Raw genomic sequence first — 10,084 nt, forward strand, 5'->3', positions numbered from 1 at the left:
AATCAGCAAGTCGATTCACTTTGGCTTTTCAGTCAGCTGCTTTGTTTTTTCCACTGCTTATAGAGCACTCATTCCATTAAGACAAAAAAAATAATTATAATCTCAAATGACCTCAAGGAATGCACAAAAATCAATTTCCATGAAATGTTACTCCTACCTAATATAAGCCCCCAAAATCAATAATGCAAAAACATAATTACTATGTTATTAAATACCACTTTTGGATTACAACTAATTGCAAGGTAACACCAGACTTTGCTATTCATATTGCCTTGTGTCAGAATGGGTAAGAAATCAGACGAAGCACTTTGGGGTGTGTGGGATAGGACATAAGATGCACTCTTCCACTGATGCTACAAATACTGGTATGTCAATTTCATTTAAGTACATTTAGTGGCAATTTCTTGTCCCAGCTATTTGTAAAAAGAATATGTTCAAACTATGAAATTAAGTGTATAAGTAACAGGCATGTGATACATAAGAAAATCTTACCATAGTAGAAGTGGGCAATTTACATTGATTATTTAAGACTTGATGCTTTGTAAGATTCATCATTTTAAAATCACTTTCAGCCTTTTCTTTGGCAAGTGTTTACTGAAGGGTAAAATACATCTTTCATGAAGCCAAACTGAGTGATACCAAAGAACATATGAAAATATATCTCTGTGGGAATTTGAACAGCATGTAACCATAGAAGGACAATTGAACTCTTCGAAAATATCAGAAAAATATAAACCTAAAACTGAAAAAAAAAAAAAAAAAAAAAGACAGACTACCATGCAGAGATCTAATAATCTAATATATACCAAAACTACAGTCCTGGCCCAAACAAATTCCAAAATCCTATAGACCTCTCCCACCAACAAGCCCAAAGGAAAAAGGTCCAAAAAACTGATAAGGAATAGTTGTGAAAAAGCTTGTTGAGGATAATATCACAACTGTATGTTAAATAATTTTTGATGTTCGTCATCTCTGTGGTGTATAAATGGTTATTTACATAAAATCTATAGGCTTTATGTAAAAGGAAAAGAAAAAAGCAACTTAGTGACTTCACTGCCTGTCTTCACTAAAAGGAGTACAGGGACTGCTACCATTGATATTGCATCTTTTTTTTTTTTTTTGCAAAATAAAAAAAGCACACTAAATCTACAAAATTATTTTAACAACACACTCCCTGCAGCACAAAACTTGTATGTGCTCCATGCCATACGCGCAGGCACTTCAGGTCAGGCAGGGACACGGGGATGCTGCTCCTGGCACGGCTCTCCTTGCACCAGCCCCTGCAGAAGCCATTAGTGCCTGCCCTAAACTGCACCGGCCCTTTCATCTCTGCTCATCTTTCCACAAACGTTTACCCTATGGTACCATCAGAGCTGGAAAGCAGGATGTGAATAGAGCATTTACTGGCTGTCCTGGAGCACAGGGAGTGTCAGGGAGCCTGGTTTAGGAGCAGAGGGGAAAGGTCATTTCAAAACCACTGCCAGTTAGGGGTGTTATAGGAGAACCAGAAGTAAAGAAAGGAAAATTCATGGGCATATGCTGTGGTGTGTTCCATGGACACACCCAGCAGAAATGTGCTGTCCTCTGAATGTTTCAGTTCTGTGTCGTTCTATCATTGCATTCATCATTCACACATATATTTTAAATAACAGGCAAAAATTAATGGCACACCCCTCATATGATCCCACTGGTCAGCTCTCATCAAGTTGTCTTAAAACTCTGTGAAACAGGAGTCACAAAAGCGTAGAACAAGAAAGAAGAAACGTTTGCAAGTTCCCCCTGAGCCCAGCCTCACTCACCCAAACTGCTGCACACCGTGCAGCCCCAGCCTCGCCTAAGGGGCATATCCAAACTCGGTCTCGCTCCACCAGTAAAAGAAATAATACTGGGAAAACCCTCACTAGCCATCAGGCATCAGCGTGGGGAAGCTCAGGATGAATTACAGGGCAGGCATCATACGTGTCACTTCTCACAGGGAAGAATTTCCATTCTTCACTAGTGAATGCTACAGCAGCTTTCAGTGCCCATCATTAAACTTGAAAAACATTAAAGCAATGAAACTATCACACCATTCTTTTGGTGAAACCCATGCTCCAACTTATACTTCTTAAAAAAAATCAGTAAAATAATTGTTAAAATAGGCCTATCTCATTTGCAGAACCAAATTGTGTTCTCTCAACAGACGAATTTTTCCATGAGTTTGTGAAAGTCGTTCTGTATTTCATTTACAATAAAGCCTGAAAACTATGAGATACTCAATGTGGGAACTTCATTATAAGTATAGAGCCAAATAACTATTTAGTAGTCCAAAATGCACTTGGTTATTAATAGAAACCAAAATTAAAAGGATAAACCCAAGAATTAAGCAATCAAAGGGGATTCCAGGAATTATCCAGTGTTCAATTTATTTGAAAGAAAATAATAATATAGCACTGCAATTTTAACAGTGAAAAGAGATGCCAAACCAACAACTACAGAGACCAAACTTTTGTGTCTTTTTGACACAGCAATTATAGCACAGGCAACAGAAGTGTACTTGAAATTACTTACAGAAAATACTTGCCCAAGTGCCTTATTGCTATCATGGAGAGGCCACTATTAACACTGGCCCAGGACCTCTCCACCGACATTGCCAAAAGACAAAATTCATCACTGCTGATCATGTCCCTTCTATCTCCAGGTTTTTTAAGAGAAACAGAGAAAGTTGTCTCAATGGTGGTCCATAGAAGTGCCCGCTGACTTCTTCACTGCCCCTGAGAGCTCAGCCAGCTGCTACGAGAAGTCAGGGTCCTCATACCAAACTGCTGCTGGAGCTGTAGGAGCTGGGTCAGGGAGTGCAGGGAAGAGCTAAGGGACAGGCAGCCTGTCCCCACACTGCACAGGCAAAGGGACATGGGATTCACACTTGCTCCTTATTTCCTCTGCATCTGCAAACAGTAGCCAGGACTTAATGATCCTTATTGGACCCTTCCAACTCGAGATATTCTATGATTCTATGATATTATTTCTGTGGAAAATAACTTAAATAAAAATATTTCAATTAAAACTTTTAGCCCCTGCCTTTTTCCAAATTATTTGTTTAGTCTGTGGTTATATCAAATGTAACTAGGGAAACATATTTATCAAACTGCTTTCCCACCTCTCAGTTATACCAAACCACTTTTAGTATACATATGTTCATGGAAGAGAAATCCACACAGGGTTACTGAACAAATGCACAGACATTGCATCAAGCTCAAATAATGGGTTGCTGACTGAGAGAGTATTAATGGAGAAACAGCATGTGCTACTGTATTTTTCAAGGCATGTCCCATGGTTATTTATTTTTTCCACCTTAAATGGGAAAGTGCACACTGCACTCAAAGGGTTTGTAACTCTGGCATGCACAGGGTGGTGGGAGCAAGCCTTTGGCTATCTCCCAACTCCACAACTCAGATTAAAGACACAAAGGCCTATCAGACACTGAGACAGGATACTGGGTTGGGTGGACCTTTAGTGTGACTCATTATGGCCATTCTTCTGTTCTTCACTATATGCTTTTTATCTTGTATTTTTTACATGACACTTTGATAGCAAAAGGGATGTTTAGAGAGAGTGGAAACAGTTCCCTAGGGCAAAATGGTCTACCTTGCACAGAGGGACCCCTTATGTAAAGGGACAGCTTATGTAAAGCTTATGTAGAGGGACAGCTTATGTAAAGGCCTCTGCTCTGAGCCCCTCAAATAAGGAGTTATAGAGTACACCAGATATTTCTGAATATCTTTGAGACTTGCATCAAGACTCAGGCAAGTTTCTGTGCATCTCAGAGTAAATGAAAGGTAAAAACCATAGCAGTCCAACGAAACACTGGGCCCTTGAACCATGGCCCAAAGGGCAGTAGTATAAGAACCTGTTCTCCATGAAAGCCGTTAGCAGAGTATCATTTCTATCTTCACTAAAGGCAGGAAAATAAGAGGGTACAACAAAGCTGTCTGCATCAGCTCATGCCCTGTGATAAATTACAGTCTCCCCAATACACATTCAGTTTTTGTCATGTGTAGGAGAAAAACTCAATGAGGTTCGGATATTGGTAACATACTGACTCACCTTTATGCTGTGTCATTTCAGGCAGCTTAAACCAATTGAACAGTTTTTGCAACAACTTTCTTGCTTTCTTCTGTGTGCTACAGTTTTGCTGTGCAGCAACATTTGCACAAATAGGGTCACTGAGCACCTTTGACCAGGAAGGAAATTGAACTCAGGTTCCCTACACAGTGGACATGTGGTACAGCCATTACTGACACCAACAGATGCTACTCAATTTTTGATTTAATTCAAGGCTGCCAGTGTATTAGACATGTCAAAGGCATCATACAATCTCCAGAACATCTTTGCTATGTAGATGTGCACAGAGATTCAAATGATAGCATCTTCTGTATGCATGTACGGAAGATGAATTTCTCATCCAACATAAGTTTTCAGTAGGAAACTCAGGTGCCTAAGCACAGAATCATAGAACCATTGCAGTTGGAAGAGACCCTCAGGATCATCAAGTCCAACCATAACCTAACCTAAACCTAGCACTAACCATGTCCCTAAGAACCTCATCCTAAAGGCCTTTTAAACAACTCCAGGGATGGTGACTCCACCGCTTCTCTGGGCAGCCTGTTCCAATGCCCAACAACTCTTTCCATGAAGAAATTTTTTTTCCTAATATCCAGTCTAAACCTCCACTGGTACAACTTGAGGCCATTTCCTCTTGTCCTATCACTTGCTGACTGGGAGAAGAGACCAACACCCTCCATGCTACAGCCTCCTTTCAGGTAGTTGTAGACAGCAATAAGGTCTCCCCTCAGCCTTCTTTTCTCCAGGCTAAACATCTGGAATATTGTGTCCAGTTCTGGGCCCCTCAGTTCAAGGACAGGGAACTACTGGAGAGGGTCCAGCGTAGGGCAACAAAGATGATTAAGGGAGTGGAGCAGCTCCCTTATGAGGAAAGGCTGAGGGAGCTGGGTCTCTTTAGTTTGGAGAAAAGGAGACTGAGGCGTGACCTTATTAATGTTTATAAATATATAAAGGGTGAGTGCCATGAGGATGGAGCCAGGCTCTTCTCGTTGGCAAACAATGATAGGACAAGGAGTAATGGGATCAAGCTGGAACACAAGAGGTTCCACTTCAATTTGAGAAAAAACTTCTTCTCAGTAAGGGTGACAGAGCACTGGAACAGGCTGCCCAGGGGGGTTGTGGAGTCTCCTTCTCTGGAGACATTCAAGACCCACTTGGACATGTTCCTGTGCAACCTCACCTAGGCGTTCCTGCTCCAGCAGGGGGATTGGACTAGATGATATTTTGAGGTCCCTTCCAATCCCAAACATACTGTGATACTGTGATACTGTAAACAGCCCCAGTTCCCTCGACTGCTCCTCACAAGACGTGTGCTTCAGGCCCCTCAGCAGCTTCATCGCCTCCTCTGCACTCTCTCTAGTACCTCCATGTCCTTCTTACGATGAGGGGCCCAAAACTAAACACAGTATTCAAGGTGGAGCCTCACCACTGCTGAGTACAGTGGCACAATCACTTCTCTAGTCCTGCTGGCCACACTATTCCTGATACAAGCCAGGATGCTGTTGGCTTTTTTGGTCATCTGGGCACAGTGCTGGCTCATATTCAGCCATCTGTCAATCAACACTCCCAGATCCTTTTCTGCAGGTTAGGTAGTATTTCCACTGTGCATTTAAGATGCCTAAAAGCAGCACCTTCTGTATCTCAAAAGGCAGTTTACTGATGTACTTTCCATATGCAGCCTTCCCGAATCTAAGTATATCACTTTGCTCTAAATGGAAAGTTTCTTCAGAGGGTATTCCTCGGAAGAGTAATTTGGAATCTTCCAGAATCAAAAATATTTGCTTTTCACTGCAGTTTTGTCACTATCCAAACTTGGGAGTGGAGAGGGAAAGAAAGGGAGACTTCCTTCCTCTGAAAACCCTGGCTTCTCTGTTGCATGAAGATTTCTTGCTGAAGAACTACACTAAAGAAATACACTGAAAGTAGGAGTTCCTTCCTTCACTATTTCCCATTGCCAGTTACTGCCTCTGAAAGAAGCCAGGAAGGCTATGATTTCAACCTTCTCCAGCATCCCAAGAAAATAACAAGACTAAAGGTTACATATATAATGGCGCCTTCCAAGTATAAATTAACACTTCTCTCATATTACATCACTGTATAAACATCTCTTAATTCAACTAGAGATTGTTAAGTTTGGCTTACAAAAGGACAAATATTAAAACATTACAACAATAATGACTGAAAGGACATAAATGAGATTCTTTGCATTTCCAAAAGTTATGCAATACTACAGAAACTGTACAGCAAGTGAAAAATCAACCCTGAAAATCCAGATTTATATGCACTAAATAATGTGGAAAAGTAATGTAATATTGCATCACTTTCTTTTTATATTTGTTCTGTTTTCAAAATTAATGGATTTTGCAAATAAAATGTTAGGGCAATTTACATTTTAGTATTTGTTCCTAACTCTACCTTATACTACCAGTCCTCAGCATTCAAAAAGTCTATGAGGTTACTCTAAGTCAGTTACTTTTAACAAGTAATACATCTGAATCTGTATTTATTTTCACTTGGATTTCAGTCCCATTCTGCTTCCATGTTTTCCACATATTGTTCCTCTTCATTTATTTTTCTTGGTGGGCACAATTGATGAGGTTATTATATTGCAAACATTTAAAAGAGTAATAGCATTTCCTCAGAAGGGTGAGGCTGTGAAGACATTAATTTAGGCTCGGTTTACACATACATATATGTACATAAATGCAAGATTGTATATAAATAGACTAAATCTCCTACAGTGATGAGTACATTAGTATGCCCCATACCATTTATTTCTGTTGCTATGTTACAATGAACTGTCTTGGCATCATCACCAATGTAATTACATTCATGCCAGGAGGGTTCTACAACATTAAATATATGATTACAGAGTAGTTCAGATGAGCTTTTATTAAGAGGAGTCAAGAAAGAAACTTACGTGTTTAAGTTATGCGTATTGTGAGATCTATTTTATTTTTTTTTTTACTAGTTAGTACTAGTACAAGAAGAATGAAAAGTAGTTGTAAAATGGTTCTGTTCTGGCTAAGCAATATCTGTCCTTAGTCTATACAAGAATACACGGCTATGCAAAATACACAGAGTACAGAGTTCAAGACACTGTATTTCCTAACCCTGAAACCAGGCAGAAAGCATTGTCTGAACTACCTTAAAAAGAAAAGGCTACTGGCACTTTTGCTTGGGCTCTCCCTCCCATTCCTATCACCTTTGCTCTCTTTCTTTTTACAACAACAGGTAGGCTTTTAGACTAACAGCCAGACTAGAGAACAGAGATCGCCAGCCAGTGCTGGAGAAACACATGAAAGAAGCCAGGAGAGATGCGGGCAAAGGCCTGTTGCAGCTGAGTCAGTGAGAATATCTTGTTCACAGCTGCAGTAATAGGAGCTGTGTGGTATCAGCAGCAAAACAACCTGGGGTAGCAGACGGTGAATGTCCAAATGCTGCAGGAAGTGAATGAATTTTGGAGACCTCAGAGAAACAGCAGCATCACCTGTCTCTGCATATACATCTGTGGTCCCTCAGGTACACACCAGCGTGCTCTGTTCCTACTGCTCAAATGTTATGTGGGGTTTCTCCCCCAAAGTTCAGTAAAGGCACTAAGTACACCAAGTTTATGTTTGAGTTTTAATTCCTTTGTGCCACAGCCCCTATTTCAATCTCTCATTAAAAATGCTTAACTTAACAGACAAAAGAGTATTGCACAAACTATTGACAAAACAACTCACTTCAATCTTCACTCCAAAATACATTTTAGGGATAGACAAGGAAAAAAAAATGGACTGGTAGTTTAAATGAAACTATTCTGCAACATAACAACAATTTCCACTATTAGAGGTGTTCAATAAAGTAAACCAATCAAGTAAACCAATAAAGTAAACCACAGGAATTAGTACTACATAAGATTACACTCCACATCTATAGCTTTGATATATATACAGCAGAAAGTGTTATTAATATGATATAAAGAAGCAGAGAGGATTAAAGAAATTATCATATTTTTGTCAAATTTCTGAAAGGCGGCTTTGTATCACCTGTACAAAGACTTTATACCAACTTTAATTATATACCTCGAAGACCAAAGTAAGCAGCTGATGTAATACAACCCAAGCAAAAAGACACATATTTCTGAAAGCAAAAATCTTCTTAAGTGGGATAGGTTGTTTATTTTTCACATGATTCAGTAAAGCAGAGCAAACCCACAGGCTCCTCCAGTCTACAGCAGATAAAGTTTGTATCCGTTCTCCAGCATCTGAAGTCACAGAAGACTTGTATTTTAAAATCCAATTTATTCTGGCACTTTGCACTTTGTTGGATTAATTCCCATTCCAAGAGAATCCTGTGCCAGGTGCTGGCAATTAGTTATTATGGGTTAAAGAAAAAGGAGGTTTACCACAGCACTTGAGTTGCTTCACTGATACACGACGGATTGGAAAATAATATAGGATGGGCAACTTACGTAAGCAACCACAGTTGGCGGCTCCACGTTCTGGCTGCAACAAATGAATCTGAGGTCTCCCTGGAAACCATGATTTCATCCCGCCTGTGAAAAGCCCATGCTGTTATTTCCCTCTTTATCAAGCAACTTGAGATTCCACAGAATTTTCCTTCCTTGGATGGACTCAAGGAAAACAAAACAGCTAATCAATAGGATAAAATCTGACGTTCCAGTTCTACACTTGAAATTGAGCTAGCATACGGTTAACAGGATGCTGCAGAAAAAAACATCTGCACCTACTCCTACAGGAAATCGCATTTTGAGTGTGCATATGTATCTGTGTTACCAAACAGGGAAAGAGAAAACAATACAAATGAATACCTGGAGCAATAATTTGGGAGACCATTTTGTCTGAGCTAAGGAATGTAGAGTTCAATTTTTGGTAAACAGAAGGAGAACAGTCATTGGGGAACATAATGCAATAACTGGAAATTATATATAACAACTACATATAATTATACATAACTATATATAATTTAGCAATGAAACTACTACAGAAATTGGCTCAAGTCTGAGAGCAAGGTACAACAGTCTCTAACAATGAATGTTGACAGAAAAAGGTGTAACAGTAATATAAGAACTGAACCAATCCAAGTAAGCACTTCTAATGCAATTTAAATACTACATTAAGATCACGCCTAGCTGACAGGAGATACACAGAATTGCTCATTGATTACTAGCGAATTCAGCTAGGTCCCAATATGTCAGATACACATTTCTGCCAATAACTCCTCACATACATCTTATCCTCCAACATTTCTTTCATTTTTTAATTTTTTTCTCCACTTTGGTAAAAGAGAGGGTAGGGTTGGCTTAGTTAAGATGTTATTTGCAATGTGATGACTGTAACATTTGTTGTGAAAACAAGAGAAAAGCAGTAAGAAATACACAACAGGTGATTTAAAATAAGTTTGCTATGTGAAGGAAAGAATAAGTCTATGGGTTCTGTTTGCCTCGTGCAAGTAAGGGTCAGCATCAGAAATAAAAGCTATATTTTCTGTCTTCCTGTCTTTTTCTTCTGTTCATTTATCTTGTTTATCCCTCAAAATGGATTCCAGCACAACAGATCAGAACCAGTTGTGTTACTCATTGTCTTTTTCCACAAATAAATGTTATTCTCACTGTTAAAGTACTGACAAATGCTGGAGGGAATGAGAATGATCACACAGAGCCCTGCTTTAGTCCTTTCTAATTCTTTAACTGTCCTCCCTCTTTTCCCCTTATTTCCAGAAACATTCTATAAAAGGTAAAACAGACTAATCTATAAAAAAAAGAAAAAAAAAAAGAAAAAAAAAAAAGAAAAGGCATCTACAGCCATTGGAAAAGCTGGTTAAAGTCTCTATTTAAGCTTCAAAACTTGATTTTATTGTTTTACTTTATAGAAAGAATGGATGTTTATTCCATTTAACTTTGTACAACAGCCTTTAGACTACATATAAAGGTATCATGAAGTAGACTGGCATTTAAAACATTTGATTATATGTT

Source organism: Nesoenas mayeri (genome assembly GCF_963082525.1).
Source record: "Nesoenas mayeri genome assembly, chromosome: 3".
Lineage (NCBI taxonomy): Eukaryota > Metazoa > Chordata > Aves > Columbiformes > Columbidae > Nesoenas > Nesoenas mayeri.